The 26,393-nt window shown below is 42.4% G+C and overlaps 3 long non-coding RNA genes across 3 annotated transcripts in view; 1 reads left to right on the top strand and 2 right to left on the bottom strand.

The window, feature by feature from the left end:
* The window catches only part of LOC113876655, a 117,120-nt gene that overhangs the window by 55,254 nt on the left and 35,473 nt on the right, over nucleotides 1–26,393 (bottom strand). The window lies entirely within an intron of this gene.
* LOC113876656 overlaps nucleotides 2,551–26,393 on the top strand; it is a 133,629-nt gene continuing 109,786 nt past the window's right edge. The window contains exon 1 of the long non-coding RNA XR_003506554.1: nucleotides 2,551–2,738. This is a non-coding gene — a long non-coding RNA (uncharacterized LOC113876656). The remainder of the gene's footprint in view (nucleotides 2,739–26,393) is intronic.
* LOC113876654 lies at nucleotides 19,117–25,875 on the bottom strand. The gene is made up of 2 exons (XR_003506552.1): nucleotides 20,988–25,875; nucleotides 19,117–20,712 (listed from the first exon to the last, which is right to left on the bottom strand). It is a non-coding gene; the product is annotated as an uncharacterized LOC113876654 (long non-coding RNA).

Genomic DNA, 26,393 nt, shown 5'->3' with positions numbered 1-26,393 from the left:
CTGCTGAAAAATTAAGTAGCTCATATGACACCCACACCCAGAAGCTGTTTACATTTTCATCATTGTCCTTGGGAACTCTTGCTCTTCCCTTCGCAATTTGTGCTTTGGCCAGCAAACGTCAACTTCTGTGAGGACTAGAACCTGAACTACCTTCTTTTGTTGCCAGTCAAAATGCTGGAAATCACTTGCAAGCATTTTTATATAGATGCCCAGAAACTTCCATTAAAAGTGGCTGGTCTCCATTTGGGACAGAAGACTGACCAGGGAAATTCCAGAAGGGCTGGTGAGGTCATGGACCAGAGTTTCCAGGGTGATGACACAGAGATTTCCTCACCTCTCTTCTAAAGCAAGTCTTAAAAGTACCTAATACCCCACAGGCTGATGGGAGTGGTCAAAACCACTGTCCTCCAACCTGCATAATCAAAGCACCTCAGTTGTTTTCTTTTTTAATACTTCATATAGTCCCAAATTTAAATGGTAAAAGACAGTTTTTGGTAAAAGCCTCTTTCCTCAAAATGCCCTCTTCCCCTCCCTATCAACAATCACATGGTTTTTGTTTCTTAAACAGTTCTTCAGAGCTGTTTTATGCATTTATCAATAAGCACATGTACACATACAGATGTGTGTAGTCATGTATATTTCCCCCTTTTAGTCATGAATGGGAGCACACCATAGAGACAGTTTGGGAGGGTTCTTTTTTCATCAGTTGGAGTATATTGATTTATAGTATTATATTAATATCAGGATACAGCCAAGTGATTCAGGTATTTCTTCAGATTAGTTCCCACTATAGGCTATTTCAAGATAGTGAACATAGTTCCCTGTGTTATATAGTAAATCCTTGTTGCCCATTTATTTTATATATAATGTATCTTTTAATCCGATTCTTGCGGTTTATCCCTATCCCCTTCTCCTTTGGTAACCATAAATTTGTTTTTCATGTCTGGATCTGTTTCTGTTTTGTATATAGGTTCATTTGTATTACATTCTTAGATTCCACAGGTGATAATATAATGTTTATTGTTCTCTGTCTGATTTACTTCACTTAGTATGACATTCTCTAGGTCGAGCCATATTGCTGCAAGTGGCAGATTTTATTCTTTTTTATGACTGAGTAATATTCCACTGGGAGAAGGCAGTGGCACCCACTCCAGTACTCTTGCCTGGAAAATCCCATGGACAGAGGAGCCTGGTAGGCTGCAGTCCATGGGGTCGATAAGAGTCGGGCACGACTGAGTGACTTCACTTTCACTTTCCACTTTCATGCACTGGAGAAGGAAATGGCAACCCACTCCAGCGTTCTTGCCTGGAGAATCCCATGGACGGAGAAGCCTGGTAGGCTGCAGTCCATGGGGTCGCACAGAGTCGGACACGACTGAAGCAACTTAGTAGTAGTGGTAGTAGTAATATTCCGTTGTGTGTATATGTTTGTATACATATAAACATACATACATACATATATACCACAACTTCTTAAACCCATCATCTGTTGGTGGGCACTTGACTGTTTCCACATCTTGGATATTGTAAATACTGCTGCTGTGAAAATTAGGGTACATGTATCTTTTCAAATTAGAGTTTTCATCTTTTCTGGTGAAAAATTTCCGAACATATGGTACCTCTACTTTTAGTTTGTTAAGAAACTTCATATTGTTGTCCACAGCTACTATGCCAATTTGCATTCCTGCCAACAGTGTAAGGGAGTTCCCTTTTTTCCACACCCTTTCCGGCCCGTGTTATTTATAGACTTTTTGCTGATAGCCATTCTGACCAGTGTGAAGTGATACCTCAGTGTGATCTTTATTTGCATTTCTCTAATAATTAGCAATGTTGAGCATCTTTTCATGTTCCTGTTGGCCATATGATGTCTTCTTTGGAGAAATGTCTATTTAGGTCTTCCGCCCATTTTTGATTGAGTGGGTTTCTTTGTTGATATTGAGTTGTATGCAGACATATGAAGAAATGAAAATTCTTGTAATCTCTTGGAGATAATGTAATTTACTGCAGTCACTTTGGAGACCGGTTTAGTAATATTTAACAAAGTTGAAGATGTTCACATTCTATGGCCCAGCAATCCCACTGACACCTGTGTGTCCTAGAGAAGGGCTCACACACGTGTGTATACAGACACAAACACATACACACACTTGTGTTCCCAGTAGTGGGGCTTGTGGGAGTGAAAAAGGGATGCAAACTAGACATCCACCCAAAGAAGAATGCTTGGATCCATTGTGGTCTACTCATTGTAATAAAATAATTAAATCAAAGAATTAGACCTATAATTTCAACATAGAAAAAGCTCAGCAACAAATGTTGAGTAAAGAAAGCAAATTGCAAAAGAATATGTAACCTTTAAATGCATTTTTAAAGCATTATATATTATTAGTAAACATACTCACCTACATGTAAGAAAGTATAAAATCTTTCCCAAGAAGGATATGGTTCTGGCTTCGAATTTCCTCCTCCAGGGGATCTTCTCACCCAGGAATCAAACTCGCGTCTCTTGCATCTCCTGCATTGGCAGGCGGATTCTTTACCACTAGCACCACCTGGGAAGTGCAGCTTATGGAAATCACTTATTTTTCTTTTGATGCAGCATCAGAACTATGTACAATTTCTTGTAACTCTTTACTTTTTGCTCTTTCATAGGCGCTGACTTGGAAACCGAAACATCGTGGATACTCAAAGGACAACTTTAACCCTTGCTGTCATCTTCTTCATCGTTGATTTTAGAGAGGGTGAGTACCACCTCTTTCTAAACTCGTTTTTTCTAGTGTTTGTTTTGGCATCACTGACACTCTTCACCAGTTGTTTCAAAAGGTTTAAAAATTGCCTCGATAATCCAGGCATGTTCTAGGTTCTGCTTATATGCGTATATGCCCAATAGGACTTGAAGGAGAAGAAAGTAACCGAACCACACAGAATAGTGAATACAAAAGGCACTTGGCTGACTTTGCTTCTGGTTCTAACTTCCCATGTGTAACTGGTTGTGTGACCTTAAGAAAGTTACTTAATCCCTCAATCTCTTCCTCTGCAAAATGAGAAATTTGGGCTGGATTATTCTGAGGGTATTTCCCTAAGCTCTTTAATACTCTAGGCACATGGAGATTGAAAAGCACTGATTTAAAGCAGTCCTTCCAGAGTATGATGAGCCATCCTTCTGCTTCTGTCACTGGGGTGCTTACTGAAAATGTGCCTTCCAAAGCCCTTCCCAGATCTACGAAGTGAGAATCTTGAGGCTGAAGAGCAAAAGCTTGCCTTTTCAGCAAACTCCTCAGGTAAACTGGGTGTACAGTAATGTTTGACAATCATTTCTGGTCACATGTACACTCAGTTCTGTGAGATGTAATGAGCTAGTTCTGAGCCAGGCGGAAACCAGCTGGAATCATTTTGTATTTGCAGTTGAATTGACAAGGTCGGCGTCCGATGGCTATTTTATCCTTGGTTTCTTGGCTCTGTACCTTCCCTTTGGCAGTCCTCGACTCAGCGGTTCACTGGCCAGATCTAGGTGTCGTGTGTAGGCGCCTTGGCTCTCCTCCCCTTGGCTGCAGCTGAATGAGAGTCAAGTCCTTTAGGAAATGATGGTTAAAGGATAGAATGTGCTCCCAGACTCTACTCAAAACAGGATCTTGTCAGTCTTCTTGCTCTCAGAGACATCATAGTCATCACCACCTCATCTGCCATCCGCTTCGCTGTTCCTCATTTGCTCTGGAGGATTGGGCTTCACTCCAAGGGTGTCATCACTCTGAAATGACTAAGGGTATGTGGGCTTGAAATAAGTCATATTTGTATGTGAAACCAAGATGGCAGACTCCTAGAGAGAAGGCACTGGCCCAAACATCCCACCAGATTGTGCTCAGAGATCTGGATCTCGAATCAGGAAAGCATTCAGACTGCACTACAGTTTGATTCTGTTGCCAATACAGGATATGTGCCATTCCAGGCTTTCTGTGTTGTGTGCCTAAATCCTCAAGGAATCACAGCCACCCCTAAAGAGACTTATGTCTTAAAGGAAAACTAAATCCTGGCTTTGAAATACAAACAGGGTCTCTCAATACTGCCTGCAGAGACTCCCCACCAGGATCAGTCTAATTGCTCAGTGGGGTGACTGTTGCTCTTCTCTGGAGCTTCTGCAGATGCTATTTTCTGGCATCAAATAAAGGGAATTGGAGCTCTAAGAACATAGTGTCGCTGTTGTCTGCTGTGAGTCAGATATGAAACTCTCCTCCCAAATCACAGGCAAGACATTGCGTGTGATGTGTTAGGTAAAGTACTAACAAGCACCCCTTCATGAGAGAACCACTTGCCCATAAAGAGCGTTCCAGACAACACCCACTGCAGGCTGGGGATGGATGTGGGCTTTATTTGATTTGGGGTTGATTTATTTGTTTGCCTTGCTTCTAGAACAGCATAACTTGGGTTTAATGTCTCGAATACTGAATCCAATACTTCTAGGTTCACTGACTTGTTATTATTTAGCATTTATGAAGTATATGTCAATGCACTTGGCGCTTTACAATGACTCGTAAAAAGGCATGATCCTGGCCGTTGAGCATAAGGTTGCTGCTGGTTGAATTACTGCCTGTGTGGAAATGATCACAGGACAAATCTGGATATCCTTTGTCCCCTAAACAATTATATATTCTGGTTCCTCGTTGTACCTGTGCCAAAAATGAGGTATGATAGTTGCTGCTGCCATGTTGATGTCAGTGTCCTGACGAAATAGACTAAGTGTCTAGTTCCTGATGCTTAGGGAAAGCTTAGCAAACACTGATGAAGGGATAAATGGATGAGTCGATGGATGGGTGCATGGATGATTGGATGGAGAGCTCTCTCTCCAGTGGACATCTGTAGTTTTCTCTTTGCCCTTCCATGCATGGCTTTATTTATGCATTGTATAAACTAGTGGTTATAGAGCTGGCTGACTTGGAAATAAGGGAACTGTTTCTTCTTAAGTGGCTTTTTGCAATGAAGAGGGGATCGATATATCTATGAGGTGGACAGAAACATAATGAGAAACTGATTACTCCAAATCAAATAAACTTGTTAATGACATTATATCAATGTCAATTTCTTCATTTTAATTATATAAGATATTACCATTGGAGGAAGTGGGGTGACGGGTATAGGTGAGTCTCTGTACTATTTTTGCAACTTCCCGTGAGTCTACAGTTATTTCAAAAAAGAATCTATGAACTTCATCCTTCAAATCTTTGTCATCACATCTCACTGCCTACATTTTCCAGGCACAGCCTCCCACCCCCCACTGATAGCAAATCTAAGTGTTTCCTTTGAGGACTCCCCAAAAAGCAGAGGCCAATACAAAATCAGACATTCTGGATATAGTGAAGCATAAAGTGAAGCATAAAATGAGAAGGAGAGTCTTCAACTTGCAAGGCAGTTCCAATATCTGTGAAAGGAGAGAGGGAGGAAAGAGCCTCAGATTGTGCATGGGACAGAGGAAAATCTCAGCCAAGCCAGTGAGGAGTCCCTGAGCACACTGCCCATTAGAGGAGTCCCCCATGGGTAGGGTGGCCCCGTTCTAGTCCCCCCACCATCCTCTGTCATCACCGGAGCAGCCTACTGGGAACAAACAGTAGGTGTGTTCAAAGGAGCACAGGCAAGTGGAGGCTGTCAGTGAGCTGTGCTCCCAGAACAGGTTCTCCCCAAGGGAAGGTTGAGCAGGATGCCTCCAAGGCCACATACTGGGAAAAAGGTTCTCTCTCAGTGCCCGTGCCTTCCTATCCAGCCCTCTTGTGACATTGACCCCGTGCCCCTCTGTCAGACTCATATTCTTCCTCCTAAACCAGAGTGCATTTCACCCTCCGCTTCCTCTGTCTGCTCCCTGCCTACCCAGTGCAGATTATGGGAAGGTGTAGAGCTGAGCCATTCGATCCGCCAGGTATGTGTGCCATGCAGCATCAGGAGGTCCTTGCTGCCCCTCAGGGGCTTTCACTTTCCTTCCCCCGCAGATTCTCTGTCACATTTCTTATTGTCTTTACTGAACCCCCTTCTGCTTCCATCACTGGATTCTTCCCCTGGGTCTATAAACGTTGGCTCTCTCCTCCAGAACTCAACTGTCCCCTGATCCTTCTAACCCTCTGAACTGTCTTCATGCAGCCCTCCTTTCCTAGTCACCAAACCTCTTGTGAGATGTTTCTATACCTGCTGCTTCCTCCCCTTTCTAACAAAACACTAATCCCCTGACTCTCTCTTTCCCCCCTGGTCAGCTGAAGCTGCTTCCTCACATGTCTGTGTTGTTGAACCCAAAGCCTCATCTTGGGTCTCCCCTTCCATGACCTCTCGTATATCTGTCGCCCCTCATTCTCCACATTTTCTCTTCCCTTGGCTTCTAGGCCATGCCCTCGGTCCTTGGCCTCACCTTTTATGACTCCTCTTCTCGTAACCTCTTAATGTTGCCCCCAGATTCTCTCTTCATCACTCTTGAGGTGACTCCACCTTCTCTCCCTTCACATTCTTCACCATTTTCATGATTAACTCTCCACAGTCTGCAGTCTCTACAACTCCATCTTTAATTCCCTCTCAAACACAAATTCCCAAACATAGTCCCTGTATGTCTTAACCAGAGCTTAAAACTCTAAGCTTCCCATATTCTCTTCTCCTTGGGTCTTTGCTCTTCCTCTGAATGAAACTCCACTCTATCTGTCATTTGGGTTGAAATTTTGCCTCAACTTGGCGCTTCATATCTGTTCCTCTGTCCATCCTTCCTCCGTAGAGTCTCTGCTGGCCTCTCTGTGCCCACAGTCCTTGCCCATCTCCAGCCTCTGCTGCCTGCCCGTGGGGTCCTATTGACACCTCTGAACTGGCCTTTCCACCTTGAGTCTTTTCTCCTTCCAGGCCACTATAGTCACCAGTGGCAGTTTTATTTTCCTAAAAGCATAGCTTTTATTATGTCCCTTTTGTGCTAAAAAACCTTCGATGGCTCTACATTGGGTATTCAGCTGCCCAGGAGCTATAAGTAATCTCCTCCCAACTAAACTGCCTTTTTTTTTTCTCTACATGTCTTTCTTTTAATACTTATTACTAATTACTAATCAGCTAGTTCTCCAAGCTCACTTCCCCACACCTCACTGACCCCTAAAGAAATAAATGTGTGTATGTATGTTTTACTCTCGTTTCTAACCTATTGCTGTGCGTTTTCACCTGGAGTAGCCAGTCTCCCAGAAAGGAAGTGAAAGTAGAGTGTTCTGTTGGGTTCTACCCCTAAATAGAGGTCACCGTGTGTGACACAGAGCGGGGCTCTGGGATCACACTGCCCGGGTTCAAATCTTGTCATTTTGAACATGTAAGCTACCTCCCTGAGCCTTGGTTTCCTTACCTATGCTGCTGCTGCTGCTGCTGCTAAGTCACTTCAGTCATGTCCGACTCTGTGAGACCCCATAGACGGCAGCCCACTAGGCTCCTCTGTCCCTGGGATTCTCCAGGCAAGAACACTGGGGCGGGTTGCCATTTCCTTCTCCAGTGCATGAAAGTGAAAAGTGAAAGGGAAGTCGCTCAGTCATGTCCGACTCGTAGCAACCCCATGGACTGCAGCCTACCAGGCTCCTCCATCCATGGGATTTTCCAGGCAAGAGTACTGGAGTGGGGTGCCATTGCCTTCTCCATTCCTAACCTATAAAATAGGCTAATAATTATGTTATGCCATAGGATTATTGTGGTGACTGCATAAGGTAATTCAGGGAACAGGGTTAGAGCCATGCTTGGCGCTGAGTAGGCTCAGTGTTAGCTGTTGTTATCATCATCATTGTTACTGTTTTATCACGCTTGCAGCATGACATTATCTACAGCTTAATTATTCACTGTTTGGCACGGGAGACTAACTTGGGAATTATACACAACTGGTGAATTAATATCCTGAATACTTCCACTAGGACATCAGGCTAATAATTTTTGGTACTTTAGATAACCCGTGATGGGTCCCAGAGGGTCCTGAAACCAAGCATCTACATTTTCTCTCGTAAGAATGAACTTTTTTTTTTTAGTTTTAGAAGTCTGTAGTTTAACATAGCAGCTTCCATGATTAGAGACCTGGAAGCTGAACTGAAGGAAGAAAGGAAGAGTCCTGCTGACACAGAAAATTTCTGGTTCCCCACCAGTGAGATAACACACATGACTCAGTTGGTCAGTGAAACCAAGGACCTGGCAAAGATGGCAAAAGATTAACTGTAGGAAGATAGGCTATCTTGGAGGAAGTTTTAAAAAAATCAATGTAAAATATAGAAGTTACTTCTGAAAAATAAAGATATTATGTGAAAGTCGCTCAGTCGTGTCTGACTCTTTGCGACCCCACGGACCCCACAGTCCGCGAAATTCTCCGGGCCAGAATACTGGAGTGGGTAGCCTTTCTCTTTTCCAGGGGATCTTCCCAACCCAGGGCCCGATCCCAGGTCTCCCACATTGCAGGTGGATTCTTATCAGCTGAGCCACAGGGGAAGCCCAAAGATATTGAAATGAGAGTTAAAACTGTTTACCTAGATGGTTGTACAACATTGTGAATGTAACTAAAGCCTCTGAATTATACACTTAAAAGGATTAAAATGGCAAATTTTATAGTACATATATTTTTATATAATAAAAAAGCTAATAAATATACACACCAAAAAAGTTAGACAGCTAAAATGTATAACAATTTATAAGAATATTTTTGTTTCAGAGATATATTTCCATATGATAGAGCTGCTTATGTCAGCTTAGTGTTCATTAAGTACTTACTGTATACAAGCACCTTGCTTGCTACATCATATTATGATAAGCAGCTGTTTTTTATGCATCCATACTGAACTCTCCATTACCATTAATGAAAGAATGATATCCTGCACGAATGAGTCAGTGGTCATCAGTGCACTCACCACAGACTTGTGGACAAAGTACTTTTGTCTTAGATAAAAGAAAAGAAAATTAGCTTCAAAATTGCTGGAAAACTATGTTCTGCTTTAAACACTGAATATAAGCCAGCTAGCTCCTGTATTCTCGTTATGATGTTTAAAAGAACTGATGTGTTGTTTTTTCTCACCTAACCCTGGGCTAATGCAGTCTAACAACAGTCACTAAAGAGGTGGCGCATAAACAATAAAGTCCCTCATACGTGACAGCAAATCCTTGGGTCTCGTGGAGGCTTCAGTCCCACTCACTGAGAACTTGTTCAGTTTTCTAGTGGCTTTTGAACTCTTCCACATATTCAGGGAAAGGAAAGGTTAGTGACTCCAGCTGATGAAAATGATCATCTTAGGGTCTGTCCCTAATGACGTTTCCCCATTTGGAAGACAGGAAACAATAAGTAAATCAGAACAAAAGTAGTGACAGGGAATTCCCTGGCAGTCCAGTGGTTAGGACTCTGAGCTTCCACTGCCGGGGGTCATGTCCAGCAAGAAAAAGGAGTGATAGAACAGATAGCTTTTTATAGTGGGAAGGAGAAGTAAGCAGACTTATGAGAGAGAGAGGCTATTAATTTGATTCAACTTGATTTGATGTATCAGCACTGAAAAGCTTTGATAGCTGTAATAACTTGTTTTTATTGTAAAATGTAATGCATATTTGGAAGAGTACATATACACAATTTAAAGTAGAATCATAAAGTATGTAAATAATCTCCCACGTCAAAACATGGGACATTGCCAGCCCCTCAGAAGCACCAGACCCCATTGTGAATTCCTTCTTAATCATAGCCTCCTTCTTCAATAGAGGTCAACATTTCCTGGGATTTTATGGTGATCATTTCCTTGCTTTTCTTCAGGGTTTGTTTGTTGGCATCTTCATTTTATTTTCATTACATTGCAATATTTCACTGCCCAAAGAGAATGCAAAAAAAGCCTTGTGGATAGATACATAGTTGCTGCTGTGAACATCATTCTCATGTGTTCTGTACCTGGGGCTCACGTATTCTCTCAGGTGGCTCTTCTACTTGAAAACTCATCACCAGCACCCAGGGGGCTCACAGATGGCAGGACCCCACCCTCAGAGTGCCTGACTCAGCCGCAGTGAGGTGGGATTTGAGAGTTCACACTCCTAACAAATTCCCAGATGATGCTGGCACCACACTGAGGACCACTGCTTTAAGTTATGGAAAGAGATTTGCTGGATTAGAGATGTGCATCTTTTCAGCTTTACTAATTAATGCAAAACCGTTTTCCAAGGTAGTTCTTAACATGCCCACCAGACGTGTGTGTGTGTGTTCCATCATTCTGTTATACCCATGCTAACACTTATTGTTGTCAGACTTCAAAATTTGCCAAGTCAGGGGCTATGGAAGTTTCTCTCCTTGTGGTTTTAATTTGCATTTCCTTAATTCTAGTGAATTTGAACATTGATTTATCATTTCAGTTTCTTTTTTTGTGGAGTGTCTAGTCAAGTCTTTTGCCCATTTTTCTGTGGATTATCTATCTTTTTCTTATTGATATGTCAGGACTATTAATTTAAAAGACCACGATAAAATTTTCCTTAATTTTTGAAACTTACATTTAGTATATAGATGGATATTAGTAAGAGGTAAACTTAGCATAGATGGATAGTAGTAAGAGGAGCAAGTACAGAAGATGATTCTTTACATAGCTTCTCTTTAGCAAATGGCTTGAAAGAAACAAGAACTTTTTCTCCAAACAAACTACGAACTGTAGAGGCAAAGCCACATAGAATAAGCATCAGCATTCTTCATATGTTCACTGAAAATGCGTCTGTAAGCACAAGGCCGCCTGTAAACAGTCATAATGCAACTGAAATAGATCATTCAAAGAAAGGAGACCTATTATTGAGGCCAACATGGCCATCGACACTTGTTAGCTTGTCTCTGAAGAACAAAATTCTGAGCAGCAAAAGCTTAAAGTGAATGAAATTGTATCCAATTCTCAATCTAATGAAAAAGCTTTGGGCTCTGGGCCAGAGAATAGATTTGGACCATGGAGGCGACTTTCTCCAGGGTCTTAAATTTAAATGGCTGAATTATTTTTAAAGTATCATCCTACTCAGTCTTCTGGAATGGAAATGTGGGTTTTTTTTCAATTTAAAAAATATAATTTCAACATAAGGATGGAATGCAACATCTTTGTCTAGAAAAGCAGATGCTTCATTCTAATGCCTGGAGTAATGACACCCATTACAGCCTCCCTCGACCCATGAAACACACACACACACACGCCATGCATACAAGTAAACACACAGATACATCAAATACATAGTATGCATACATGCACAAACACACATACATGCACACATATATTAAATATAGACGCACACACACACACACTTTGTGCCTAGAATACTTGAAGCAAATATGCATATATTTAGTATAAAGGATGTATCTTCCCCTCTGAAAACGCTAACTATTGTATCATGAAGACATCTATAACTCTCAGTATCTCAAACCAGTCAAGAACAAGGGAACTATCTTAGAATTACTAGTTTGTATACAACTTAATTATCTAGGAACTGAAGTTAGTTGCAAATTTTAAGAGAGGAAAACTTTCCCTCAAACTGCTGCTTAATTTTAGAATGTCATGCCTGAAGAATATTTAGAGTTGTTTTAAGATACAAGCATTTAAAAGGAAAGATGTTGTTATGGCCCAGTTGCTCATTCATTCTGTCTCTTTCTTTCTCACTTGGTCTCACCCTCACTCTCTTACATAAATAAGGTAGTATTAATAGTAAGTATAATTAATATAACATTGTAAATCAACTATACTTCAATAAAATAAATTTAATTAAAAAAACAATAAGTAAGGATTAATTAAGAGATCCACTTGGGTGGGAAAGACCACCCACCTTCCAAAAAGTCATCATCAAGCTGCTTCCTAAAGCCTGCTCACCCCCACACCCTATGCACATCAGAGCTCAGTGGGTGGCAGGACCCAGCTTGTTCCATATGGACCAAGGCAGCCCTGATTCTGTATTCCCAATGCATGTATTCCCTTCTTGTCCTCAGCCCTGTGCTCACAGCTCTAACCTAAAGGGGAGATCCTGTTTAAGAATACAGATTCATCTCTGACTTAGGAGCCTGACATTTGTTTCAATTCCAAGCCCCAGAGTTGTGAAATTCAAAGAGAGAGCTGGTCCTCGGTGGTCCATGGAGTCCCCAGAAGTAAGGTGACCTGAAAATGGGTCCCTGCTGGCAGCATCCAGTCCTCACCTGCCACTCTAAAATATTTCCAGCACATCTTTTCACAGCTCTCCATCACAGAAGTGCGGGAATCCCATGGATTCTACTCTTTAATTGTAAAACTCTGGTTGTATGACAGGCAACATTTCCTGTATTCTTTGGGCTCCTTCACTTTTTAGTCAATTCAGATATTCTCACACACCGGCTAAGGAAGAGGCAGCTGAATAGGGGGGAGTCCCCAGAAACCGAGAAGAATCCCAGATCTAGAAGCACCAACTTTTATTAGGAACAATGGTACTGCTTCCCAATCCCCATAGTGGCCCACACACCTAATGTAGCCTTCTTGAGTGACCCACACTGAAAATGGTCTTAAGAACTCCCAGCCTTTCCCATAACCCTTTCTTTCAAGGGAGGGAAGCCTTGCCTGATGCAGTTAACCTCTAAGGACTCCTGGCTATCGGCATAGCATCCCGACCTGCTACTTGAGTCAGGGGCTTCACGTCTAACTGAGACTGAGTGCTGAAGGGACTCTGACATCTTGAACTGCCATTCCTATCACTTCAGCAGCAACTTTTCTGGCTTTTAAAGGGTTTTTCTTCTTAACTAATTCTAGATAAGTAAGGTCGTTGCTAAATAGTTGCATTCTGAATGACTGAGATGTTGCAAAAATCCAAATTAAGCCACAGAACAGACTGTACCCAAAAAGCACATTGTGTTAGATGCCTCTATGTATCCATTGTGATCTTTCTCTGTGCCTGTACAGTGATGGAATTGCTGAAGCAGAACCCTGATGAAAGCTATTCACAATTTAGCATTTACCATCATATGGAAATGTCAGTTCCATCCACCAAAGAGAATATTACAGGCATGTTCAATATAAAATGCAAATATAATAGCTTAGTGGGCTGGATATGTCAGCTGTGTTTCACTTAAACCTATTACCTTGGCAGATTAAATACAGTTCCAGATCTTTCGCAAGGAGGATCTTCTGATGAAGTTGCCTCTTATATCAGCTTTTGTGGCTCATCAGTTCAATTGGATATGACTAGAATGGGAACAAAAATGGGTGAGGAATAAGACTGAATGGGACACAGCCGTGGAGAAATAGGAGGATCTGCCCCATGAACCTTCCTGTACCCACTGAGAAATGTTATTATTGGCTCAAGGATAAGTATCAGCAATTTTTAGCAAAGATTTTTCTCTTAGGTGATGAAATAGGTGAGGATCCACCAATTCTCACCAGGCCTGCTTCAGCACTTCCAAATCTTGCTACCTGTTTGTGTAATCCAACTCAACTGAGCAGAGGTGGGCCCAGCCTGAGCTGTGATTTGTGGCTCCAGCATGGTGTTTCTGTAGCTATTTGGGGCACCCAGCTCCTTGAGCTGAACTCAACAGTAGCGAAGCCCTGTCTCATTTGACCACACACTCCACACTCTTCCCCAGCTTCCCCTTTAAACTCATGCCCATGTCATACCTTGTCTTACTGTTGCCACTGTCCTACTGGATACGATTTCTTGCCTGAATGCCACCAAATCCCCACCCTTCACAGTACCACCCATTCTGCAAGGACTTCCCCAGGACTGCCCTGTCTCACTTCCCACCCCACACCAATGGAAAGGTTGGTGGCTCCTGGAACAGCCCACTTTGAGCCCCCACTCAGTAAGACAGACTTGGTGGAAATTAGCCAACCTATACAGTTTATCCAGCACAGTTCTCTTGTCCCCTCATTGCATGATCAGTTATAATCTTTGGGGGTTATATATATCCAGCAACATATCCCTATGGGCTTTTCCAAGGGAGTGGCTTGCAAATGACTACATAGAACTGTAGAAATAATTGATCCTTTCTGAAAAGAGCCTTCCTCTGTAGTTTCTCTGATTCTTTTTGCTTTGTCTTACACTAACATGCAGCAAGTATTATTTCTTGATAGCTATTTATATTTGTAACCAAAAAAAAAGGAGAAATCATGCTCAAGAATTCCTGCTCTAAAATAGACTACTTGACTAATTCTCAGCAAGCACTGAGTCTTCCTGCCAAAAAAGATAGTAACCCACAGAGCACTGGTTTCTGGACTGTTGGGGTGATGAAAGTAGTGATGGGAGACAGTTGATCACTGTAGAAGGAAGTTCTAGAAGAGATATCTTATGTGTAGTAAGACATAGTAAGACGTTCCAGAGTCGTCTTCTAACACTCCCATTATCTGAAGTTGTGCCATGCGTCTCTTCTGTTTATACTCTGAATTCCTGATTTACCCTCTTTCCTGACTTCTTAAATGCATGTGTGACTGTGTCTTTGGCATGTGTGAAAGAGTGGCATTGTTTTAGCCTAGAGTTCTGCATCCATTCTTTGCACCAAGTTGGGGATCAATAAGAAATCAGCAAAAACTAATTTCAAAGCAGCTACTTGCAGTATGAAACGTTAAGTGAAGATATGACCCAAAGAGGCCAAGATTTAGTTTGAAAGAATAGTTTTATAAGACCATCATGTAAAGTCCTCTTCCTAAAGGCAAAGATGTCTAACATGAGTCCATTGGCATTTTGCTGAGGCCACTTTTGAATCATAAACTTTGGGGAGGCAGTGGGAGACTTCTCCTAGCTGGCAACAGAGTCTAAACGATCTCCCAGCCTTCGCATCTTGTCACAGCAAACCAGTTTTATTCCTCTGAGAAAAATTCACCACCCCAACCCCAACAAGCAGACACCTTGTAGCAAGTAGCATTTACTTATGTGAAGGGTTCCAAGAAAGCGAAAGTGATCTTTTGCCAGAAAGAAGTTTTGTACAAAGTAAAGGACGGACTCCAAAGTCAGACTTGTGCTGTGAACAAGGTCATCCTAATCTGTTTGGAAATCCTAATCTGTTCGGAAGCAAAAGCTCTACTGATTCATAAATATATTCTACTAGTACAGTCAATCCTCTTTATTTGCAGACCCTGTATTTGCAAAATCACCTAGTCACTTCAATTTTTTGTGAATCGTAAATCAATACTTGCAGTGTTTTCATAGTCATTGGTGGAAGCAAACAGTTTTGAGTCATCTAAATGCACATCCCAGCTAAGGTGGAATGAGGCAACATTCTGTCTTGTTTCAACTCTCATACTATAACCTGGCTTTCTCTTCACTATCCAATATCCTGTTTTTCACTTATTGTGCTTTTGGTTCACTGTTAAGTGGTTCCCAAGCAGAATGCTGACATGCTGTCTTGTATTCTTAAACTCAAAAAGGCTGTGATGTACAGAGAAACCGTATGTACTAGATAAGCTTCAATCAGGTGTGAGTTCCAGTGCTACTGGCCATGAGTTCAATGCTAATAATTTAACAATATATATTAAATAATGTATCTTTAAACAATAACACACATAAAACAAAGTTACGTATTGGTCAGTTGACAAAAATTCTGTGATCAGAGGCTCAAAGGAACCTAACCCATGGTTAGGAGCCATGGTTCAGTTTTTGCTAATTCAAAGTCTCTGGTGACTTTATAGAACATAAACACCAAGAATAATAAGAACCAATTGTCTTTTCAAATTTAGGAATTCCTAATGATGTCTTAAGATCTTTCTTGGGACTACCAGGAGGCTGTGGTACTAGTGATTTTATGCTATTTTCTGCCTCATGGGAGATCGGGACTTACAAAACCATCCTCATTCCTTCTTTTATGGTGTGGAATTTTTTTTTTCTCACTATTCAATTTAGTATTAATTGAGTGCTCCAGAACCTGCTGCTGCAGGAAGATATGCAAAAGGAGCATTTAGCAGTCTCTGACCTCGGGGCTACTTGGGATTACTTTGGATGGAAAGACCAGGGTTAAGAGGACAGATGCAGCCAGCTCTAGAAGAACGTGGAAACATCTCAGAAATGGCAGGGAAGAGAACAAGCTCTTGGAGGTGTAGCCTAAGGGAAACGGGCTATTTTTCTAATAGTAACCTTGAACTGTTAATTTAGTGTTTCCTCCCAGGAACTCCGCAAAGGAAGTTCAGCTTTGGCCAGAGCTTCTAATTAACTCCAAAGTTTCTACCACATCCGCAAACACCTAAAGACCACCCCAGTGTTCATTTCTCACCTGACAAAAGTCAAAAAGCTGATGTAAGTGAGAATTGCACCATAGGAAATCCTTTTTTCACTATGGGAAATGGTTGCTGTATTTCCCTCAGTTTGATTATTTTGGGGACCTATAATCTTACAGCTAAAAAATATATTATTATTTATGATACTGAGCACAAAAATAGTAATATTAATTTATTAAGTACGCAATGTATGCCAGGACCTGTGTTGGGAACACAGGAATAAAGGACAGAGTTTCTGCCTTTAAGCGTCTCACAGTCAAATAAGAGAAACTGACCATTGTAAAACTGGGGTAAATGCCATGAGAGATGGAGGCAGGTGGGGGACTTGTGGCAGCACAGACCCAAAATGGGAGACTTATGGCGGGGGGAGGGGGTTGGTAATGCCTCTTCCTGGAACAGAATCTTAGAAGTGAAGAAGAAAAAGTGTAAGAAGTAGAGTTGAACATTCTAGGAGGCAGGAACATTCTGTAACACCCTAGAGGTGTGAAAGAGCTAAGACTGTTGACTGACCTAATAGTGGTCCCCAATGTTTTTGACACCAGGGGCTGGTTTCGTGGAAGACAGTTTTTCCACAGACCAGAGAGGGAGGAGATGTTTTCGGAATGATTCAAACACATTACAGTTATTGTGTACTTTACTTCTATTATTATTACATCAGTGCCACCTCAGATCATCAGACATTAATTAGATCCTGGAGGTGGGAAACCCATGCCATAGAGCCCAGAGCAGGAGATGGAAGAGGTTCAAGAGAGAAGGCTGGGAGATGCAAGACCCAGAGCATGAGGACGCTTGAAGGCTAAGCTAGGAAAGTGGAATCCACTGTTGGATTTCACAGAGGCAAGCAAAATAATCCCATCTGCACCTTCTCTAGGTCACTTAGAAGTAGAACAGAGAATGCACTGTGTGTTAGAAAAGCCACGGAGGAAATAAGCCTAGAGAGGAGCAGTAGGAAGGTAGTGAAGGAGCAGGTTTAGATAGCAATTAGGAAAGTAGAACTGAGAGAACCACCTAAATGGCAGTTGGCAATGGGAGGAAACAGGGGAAAGGGATGCAGAGGTAGAATAGATTCAGAAATGACAATGAGTGCAATTCAGGGTGTACTCAGTTGGAGGTACCAAGGACCAGTCCAAGGAGAGGTCAATAGACAGCTCAATATCTGGGGCTGACTTCAGGAGACTGGTTTGGGCTGGAAGTGATAATTTGATGATCAGTTCATAGATAACTATTGGGTTTACATTTGCACAAAGCTAAGTGTGTACAGAAGAGAGCCACAGAAGCACTCTTTGGGAGCACTAATATTTAAGGGATTAAAAAGAAAGTTCAGTCTGAGGTAATGCAGCCATAAATGAAGGAAGAAATCTAACATAGAATAGAGTCAGAAATGACAGAGGAGAAGAGTGCCACTCTTCTGAATGGTCTGAATGGTCTGTGGAATCCAACCATGCCAGGAAGAAAAGCACTGTTTAATTGGGCATTAATGACCTGAGCTTCCCTAGTGGCTCTATGGTAAAGAATCTGACTGCAGGGCAGAAGACGTGGGTTCAATCACTGATCCAGGAAGATCCCCTGGAGAAGGAAATGGCAACCCACTCCAGTATTCTTGCCTGGGAAATCCCATGGACAGAGGAGCCTGGTGGGCTATAGCCCATGAGGTCACAAAAGAGATGGACATGACTTAGCAACTACACAACAACAGCAAGCAATGACCTGAGCAGTTAAATGGGGAAGTAGAAATGAAAACAGTGTTCTGTGTAGAGATGCAAAAGGGGATAAAGTAAAGACACAGCATGTGTAGACCAACCTTTGGCTAAACTAGATTTTCAAGAAAGAAGGAGAGAGGAGCAAATAGCAGGGAGTGGAAAGTTTAGGAGGGTTCCTGCCACTGCCAGTTGGAACTTAGCAGTGGCTCTTAATTGCTGGTAGGACACAGGGAACATTTTCAAATTGCACATGACTACAGATTACACAGACTATACGATGTAAATCTCATAGTGAAGAAGTGAGGTGGGGGGACGATAGAGGATCAGCAATGCAGGATGCATCAGGTCAGGGCTTCTGAAGAGGATTTTTTATGAGAAGCTATGACAAACAATAAAATGGAATCAGATTAAGACTCAGAGAACCCGTGAATGCCTCTTGCTAGCTTTCAACCCTAGGCAATTTCATCACCTCTCTGAGCCTAGGATCCTCATCTATAAAATAAGCTAAATACTAACTATCTTGCCTGGTTGTGGTGAGAATTAAACAGGATAATACGTGTGAAGAGCACCCGGAAATTGGAAAGCCCTGTGCAATTGTGTGAGAAGATGGGCCCTCTTGCTGCCCTTCATCATTTGCTGAGGTGCCTTTTCCGGTTGAAGTTATTTCAGATGCTGTGGAAAAGCTTTCTTCCAAACTAAAGGCAGGATCTCTCTTTTCTGGGGATGTCTATCTTTTTTTTTTCCTATCTTTTTTTTTTACTTGCAATGAAGAGTTCTGTGGGTAAATAAGAAGAGAAATGTTTTTAATTTTTTTTAATGTTAAAATAGGACTAATCACTACCTTAAATATTGGAAGGGATACACATGAAAATATTCAAACATATTTCTTTCTAAATATTTAATCCTCCCACTTACAACCTTTGTGAAAAATCTCTGTTGTGTGATCACTACCTTAAATAATGAAGACATTAGACCCTGCCTGCTAAGGTGCCAGTGACCAGCAGACCAACAGGCCCTCCAAATATCCATTTCCTTCCCCGCTTGATTGTTTTAAATTAGCACTTCTCTCTCAGTCCAACAAAACACACTCCCATGATATTTGCCATGCAGTTGCTAATATCTATATTTTTTAATTAAAACATTTCTCAGAAAGACTTGGCATTTAAAAGACTACAAAGTTAACAAAAAACACCTGTGGTAGCTATTTTAGACTAAAATGAAGATTGCAAACCAGCACACCGTAGGCCCAGGCTGTCCCCACAGACAGATGTGCTTTATTTGATCTGTAGACTGTTTAGAAAATAACACTAATAACAGCCAACATTTAAAATTTGATATTTTTTTACATTTAAACATACCAATTTCTACTGCCTCTTGGAACATTGGAAGATCAGGCAACACAAGGCAGGGCCTTTATTCCCCTAAATAAAAACAAATGGCTCTGTCTCCATGTCATCCCAAGCCCTGTGTGTGTGGATGTGTATGTGTGTGTGACTCAGTTGTGTCTGATTCTTTGTGACCCCATGCCTCCTTAGGCTGGTACCCACAGATCCCTGGAGATTTCAAAGTGTGTGACCCCTAGGTTAAAGTCAAACCAAGTATAACACAACGGAAGGGGAGAAGTTTGTTTCTAACAATAGTGCCTAAAATAAAGAAAAAGGAAGTCCCAATACCTGGGCTGGAGTACCTGATTGTTAGCTCTTAGCATTCTGTCTGCCCTAATACAGGGCTCTACAGTAGTGGAAGTTAAATCTTTTCCTTTGTGTACTTAGTTGTATGATAGAGATTAAAATAAAAGCAACAACTTCCTTTGGGAAAGGCCAAAAGCATAGCCCCAAAGAAAAATTTGTATTACTTCAAAAGCTGAGGCAAGCAGCCAAAAGATTCCAGAAGGCTCGTCCTAGCCTCAACAAGGTCAAGAAACTTTGATGACCTGTGACGGCATGCAAAGACATCTGGTAGACCACACTTTACAGTTCAGAAGATAAAGCTCATTCTCAGTTTTATTAACACAGACTTACTGGCCATGGCCGGTCTTTGCGACATAGAAGAAATTCCCAAGCAGTGCATTCTTGGGCTCTTGTCAAGTGGTCTGTTGTCTGTGGAATTTCCTATTCTCCAGCCCCAAAACAGAAAGCAACACCCACCCCCCCCAACCTCAGCTTTGGCCGACATGAGATTTAAAGAGGATCATTTGTTTTCATTACAGCCCCTTGAAGCCCTTCCTTCCCTCCTCATTAATGAATTTCCAGTCTTTCATCAAAAAACAAAAACAAAAAAACAAACACAAAAAGGGACCTGACAGAGGACATGGTTAAGTGGCTGGCGCGCGTAGCGGTGCCGGCTTGAAAGAGAGGAGACGGCCATTTACTGATTGCAGGGAGGGGTTGACATTCTTGGTTAGTATGCTAATTTCATCTCCTGCATTTAACATTCAGATCAGGTCCGGACAGGCCCTCCAGAGCAGCAGAGTCCAGGAATGGGTGGCTGTCTGCCTTGCAGCGTTGAACAGTCTCTGCATGAATTACATAAATGCCCCAACATTCCGTCTGCTCTGACTTCACTCTCTTCCTTCCTCTCTAAAGACACACAGACAACAGAGCCATACACATGTGAGCACACACTCAACATGATGATGTCACATGCAAACACACACACACACACACACACACACACACACAGACCCTGCAGACATAGGTCTCTATGAATGCTGAAGACATGCAGTGTAAGATATCCAAGTCATCCACAACTGGCTTAATTTCTCCTCCTTTGAGTCTCCAAGGCACACTTCTGCAGGATGTATGTCTCCTGCTCAGGAAACTTGCAATGTACTGAGGTATCTGAAATAAGGAAGCAATATGAAGAGTAAATCCCCAGTGAAAAGGAACACATCTTTCTGTTGACCTTCCAGTCCCAGAAATCCTTACCGGGGAAAAAAAAAAACCAAAAAAAAAACCTCTACTCATCTGTAGGGGCACCAGATAGCTCAGTTAACTGGACACCCAGAAAGAAGAAAGAACCAGGTCATTTTATTCCTTGGGGTACCCACTTTGTCATGGTGTGTTTGGAACTCGGTGTTAAACGAGTATTTCATCCTGGTTGGTTTTGGACTCACCAAGCCACAGCTGGGTGACAAGGGAAGAGGAATCCCAAACTCGCTCCCACATGGCGGTCCAAATGGCAAGGATAAGTCACCTGGCACAGTTTGCCTAGCGCCCAGACACCAGAAAACTGAATTTCCTCAGCCTCCTCTTCCTAGCATTTTTCTGTAGCATTGCAGCAGTTTCCTGGAGACAAACAGAATCAGCAGCTCCTGTTATCAGAAGGCACATTTTGGGGTTGCTTTGAATAGACAGAAGCTATTCTGAGCAAGCAGGAGCTCCAGTTAAAAGGCAAGGAAAGGTTGGTTTTTAATGTTCTGTTTTGTTTTCTCAAAGTGTGACATAACCGTGTCATCTGGCATGCCATGGTTCCTTCCTCTGGCTACTCTGGTGGACCCTGGTCCTGACCCCTGGTGCCCACGCAATATTCCACTTTAGGCTGAGGAACACCGGGCAGTTCCTGTGGGAGCTTCCGACAGGAGCGATGGTTGTTTTCTCCAAGCTGCGGACTTGATTTGCCTCGATTTTTTTTTTTTTTTTTTTGGCTCTGGTCCAAGATGTTTTCCTGTCATCATTTCACTGTCTTTTCCAGTAATCCCTTTTTTAAACATGGCCAACAATTAGTCGATTTATCTCCACCACCACCACCACCCCCCACCCCCATCTCCACGCAAACACGCACTCCACTGAGCCCCATCACTGTCTTGTTTTGCCTTGAAGTCTAAGAAATTACAGCTTCTCATTAGCTGGAGAGCACGTTTGGAACGGCTTTGTATTTACTCACTTAGTAAGTGATGCTGGCCTTTTTAATTATTCTCCCTCCGCGTGCCATCACAGAGCTGCAAGCCGTTCCAGGCAAGCCAAGCGACTGCGTGTCCTCCGCCAGGCAGTTGGAAGTAATCGTGTTTTACCTCACTGCTGCTGCTTTCTTCCTCTCCTGTCAGCAAGCCAAGGAATCCCCCCAAAGCTCTTACGTAGGAGATACCAAAACTGTGAGTCACTTCTGGCTCCCCAAGCAGAGGGAGCCCAGGGCACCGTGAACGGAACAGCAGACCCAAGATGGGGGTTTCCTCCCAGCCAAGCCCTGGGACCAGATGTGCAGCCATGGCTTGGTTTTTCTTGCTGTTGCTCCCTCTTTCTCCTCCACCCTCATCCGTTCCTTCGTTTGCCAGCTTCTTCCTCTTTCTTCCTTTCTGTGTTGTCGACAGCCGCAGACCCAGCAAGAGCTGGGTCCCTCTCGCCTTCTGTTGTTTTTTTCTCCCCTGCCGCAGGCTTTGGCTGCTACCTCTGCAAGCTGGATCACCAAAGACACACGACTCCCTCACAATGAATAATCAATACAGATATTGATCTGTGGAAAATGTTTGTAAATTCCTGAAAGGGAATCGGGAGCAGGGGGCAGGGAGGCTCGTGGGGGACGACGACTGGAGTGCCGGTGGCGGAAGGCAGCCGAACTGGATTTGGATCCCAAGGCTGGCTGGCTCCGAGGTGACGGTACCGGAATGCGTGCGAACGAGGGTGCGCGCGTGTGAGTGCGCGGGTGACGCCGGTGTTGTGTATGCCCCTTTCTCTACAGCTGCTTTCCCTGAAGAATCAAGAGCCAAATGGTCGGGAGCCCCTGTCAGTGCCATGCCTTGGCTGCGGGCCAGCACTGTTTTGTTTTCATTATCACACGCTACTTTGCAATTTGCATAAATACAGGGTTATTTTTTATCGTGTCGCCCAAAAGATAAAAAAAAAAAAAAAATAGAAGTCTTTGTTGTGTGCAAGAGGGGCTTGCTGCCTACTCATCATGGCTAAGGATTTAGCATATGTGGAGGGCTCCAGAAGAAATACCGGCAAAGAAGTGGTAATCACAGAGACGAAAGAATACAGGAGAGCCGAAAAGAGGAATTTAAAGATAACTGCAGGGGATTCAACTTGATGGAACCAAATATTAGGAATATGTTTTCCTCTGTGGAGGAGTGGTAGTGCCTTAGAAAAGCGAAGAAGAAATAAAGACCACCAAGGTCTAACCAGTGGCCTATAGTATACACATGTCACTCTTTAACGACTGGAATGAGCGATTTATCTTTGGTGGACATTGAACGCAAATTTGCTTTCTCTGCCCTCATCCAAAGCTTAGAAAGAATGGGAACAGATGGAGCGTTTCCAGCAGACGGGATGTTTCAGAACTTGGTCTGTTTTCCCCTCCTCCCTACAGCTTGAGCAGCTCAACCACATCTCCAGAGCTGCATTTGCCCTAGTACTGAATGGAATTTGCATCCTCCCTTTGGCTTTTTCACCTTCAGGAAAGTGGGTACAAGAGAGTCTTAAGCTAAATAGCAAGCTTTGGGTGGCTTTCTTCCTGCATGCTCAGAGTCCTGGCTGCAGACAGAGATGAGGCCTCCTGAAGTTATGCCCCCAAGTGGATGGCAGGTGTGCTCTCGGGTCCCAGGAAGCAGCAGCTTATTTCAGAAAAGCTTCTAGCTCTCTCAGGCCATTGGATGGCCCCCCTTCCCTTTGGTTTCCGGTCCTTTCACCTCTCGCCCACTCACTCTGTTTCTGTGATTCGTAGTAAAACCTCTCTCGGATCATCCTACTCCTTTCTATCGCTGTTCTGTCTTCTCCTGCCCTGGTGACAGAAGGGTGGCGCCTCCTTTGAGATAGCTATCTAGAGTGAGACCTCTGCATGAGGACTCAATTCCAGCACCCCTGTCCTGGAAGGAGCCATTCGCTTTATCAGCCAGCAGCAGCCTCAGGAGGAACACGGATTTTTTTTTTTTTTTTTAATTCCTTTTCTAGCTTCTGATTAGCTCCAGCAATCCAATTAGCAGAGGAATTTATATCACACAGGCCGAAGTGCCCCTGCTCATCACAGCGGCTCAAGCCCACTCTTATATTCTGTCGACAGTACGTCTTCCCGTGACATGGATTAATTACAGCGCCAAGCCTTCCCGAGTAGGTCTACCCGTGAAAGTGTATGTGATTATCAGAATTAAAGAAGAGGCAAAAAGGATGACTTTTGTGTATCACTACATGATGCATGAAGGCTGCGTTGCACATCCTCCTTCCTGTGGGTCTCACATTGTTCTAGTGTGTATCAAAAAGGCCAAGGGAGTATTATGGAGGATTCAAAAGTGGCCTAATTATGGCCCACCCATGCATTTTCTTCCTATCATTGATTGACACATGTATCATGAAACTTCAGAGCTCTTAGAGACTGACTAATTTCCTGCCTCCAGTGTATACGTCCCCCAAAAGAGTTAAACTATTTAAAAGAGCTCCATGGAGAGAAATGACATTATCTTCATTGGTATTCCATTCCAGTTGGGTACAGTTGTGATATCATTGTACCCCTGCATCTATCTACAATTTCATTCCAAATTTATCCTTACATTCATCAATCTTTAGCATCTATCTCTCCATTCATCTCTCTATATTCATTTATATATCAACTATTTATTCTGCTTCCCAGTCATCTATTCATCCATGTGCATCTAGCTATCCATTTTCTAACCATGTATTGATCGATGAATATCTTTCTATTATCTGTCATCTACTTGTCTATCCATTTGTGTCTCTATTAATTCATTTGTCTGTATTACCCATCTATCTGTTTTTCTATCTATTCATTAATCTATTCATGTATCTAGCCATTCAATCATATATCATTTGCTTATCAGTTACCTTTTTACTTTGTGCCTTTTGTTAGCTATGATCTTAACAGAATCCCAGATTCACATTCTCAATCATTTTTAAGGTAAATAACATTCAATTTCCAAATGAAGTCTATACCCACTGTGTACTTGGTTATCTGTTCTCTAGTTTAAGAGTATTGTCAGCTATGGAAGTAAGTCCGTAAAATCGTATGGCTTTAAATGTGTTAAAAACTACAGGGAAGATATTTTATCCTGGATTTGTGGTACATTTTTCTTACTATAAGTATTCATTTCTACTCCCTTTAAACCATGGCTTTAAAAGAGGGGAATTTCACATAAAGTCTGCAGGTAAATCTCATGCAGGTTGTTAAATCGACCACTGACCAACCTCATGCAAGTGATCCAGTTCAACTGATAGTACTTGAGATTACTTTTATCAGAAAGAAAAACAGATACTAAACCCTTACATGGTAATGTGGTAGTGCATGTTTGAATTTTTCTTGTATACAGACTGGGAGTTGAGTAGCATTTTAGAAACTAAAAATAGGTTAGTTTTGTTCAGAGTATATTCAACATTGGACCAATACTTGAGAGTCAACACCTTCTCAGAATGACCCCTACCATTAGCTCTGAAGAAAACGGGTCCAGGGAAGCCTTATTGGGTTGGAGGAAATTGTCAGTGGATAAATTTCATTTGCGTTTGGGACAGAAACTACAGTTTGTTGCTGGGAGGGCTGCAGTGGTTGGCTGGTTTTTCTCTGTGTTTCTAGGGAATCACTTCCCAAGTAGGAGCCCAGTTCAGAATTCTAATCGAACAGCTGATCATGTCTCTGACCACACTGGCCATCTCTCATATACTGTTCTTGTATAGGTAGTATTATCCATTAAAGATCCAAATTTGTTTTTCTCTTAATTTTTAAAAAACTAAACCATAGTATACTGATGAAGATAAAGCCCGTAAAGACCTCATCAGTTCTGAAATTGCCATCCTCAAAGAACAGGCAGGGACCCAAGCCATGTGTCTTCCAAGAGATCACAGATGTGAAAACCTCCTCGTTCCTCTTCTCAGATCCTTTCCATTTGTTTCGTCACTGTAGCTTCTGGACTTGATTGTAATCAGAAATGATATCTAGTGAGTTCATGCTCTTGTCATGGCTTTTTTGTCAGGCTAACCAAGGCTGCCTTCTCTGCATGACCCAGTAGATGCAGCACCTAGGAGGAGGCCATGGAAGTCTTTTAATTTCTTTTAAAATCATCAAAAAGATCAACTTTTGGTCAAAAAATTTAACATATAATATTAATATACTAGGTTTTATGCCAATGCAATTAGAAAGTAGTTGCTATTGTTCAGTCGCTAAGTCATGCCCAACTCTTTGCAACCCCATAGACTGCAGCACGCCAGTCCTTCCCTGTCCTTCACTGTCTCCTGGGGTTTGCTCAAACTCATGTCCATTGAGTTGATGATGCCATCCAACCATCTCATCCTCTGTCACCCCCTTCTTCTCCTGCCCTCAATCTTGCCCAGCATAAGGATCTTTTCTAGTGAGTTAGCTCTTCGCATCAGGTGGCCAAAGTATTGGAACTTCAGATTCAGCATCAGTCCTTCCAATGAATATTCAGGGTAGAAAGTGGAAGTTTGAATAATTTTTCAGGGAGGAAGAAGCCCATGATGGCAAAAGCACCCAGAGTCAATGAATGTGGCTTTGACATTAACCAGCTACTTATAACTTAGTCATGCTCAAAAGAGTGCAGTGGTTAAGGACCTGCTCAGGAGCCAGC

This window comes from Bos indicus x Bos taurus, chromosome 18 (genome assembly GCF_003369695.1).
Source record: "Bos indicus x Bos taurus breed Angus x Brahman F1 hybrid chromosome 18, Bos_hybrid_MaternalHap_v2.0, whole genome shotgun sequence".
NCBI classification, from domain to species: domain Eukaryota; kingdom Metazoa; phylum Chordata; class Mammalia; order Artiodactyla; family Bovidae; genus Bos; species Bos indicus x Bos taurus.
This window is presented reverse-complemented; position numbering and strand designations above follow the sequence as displayed.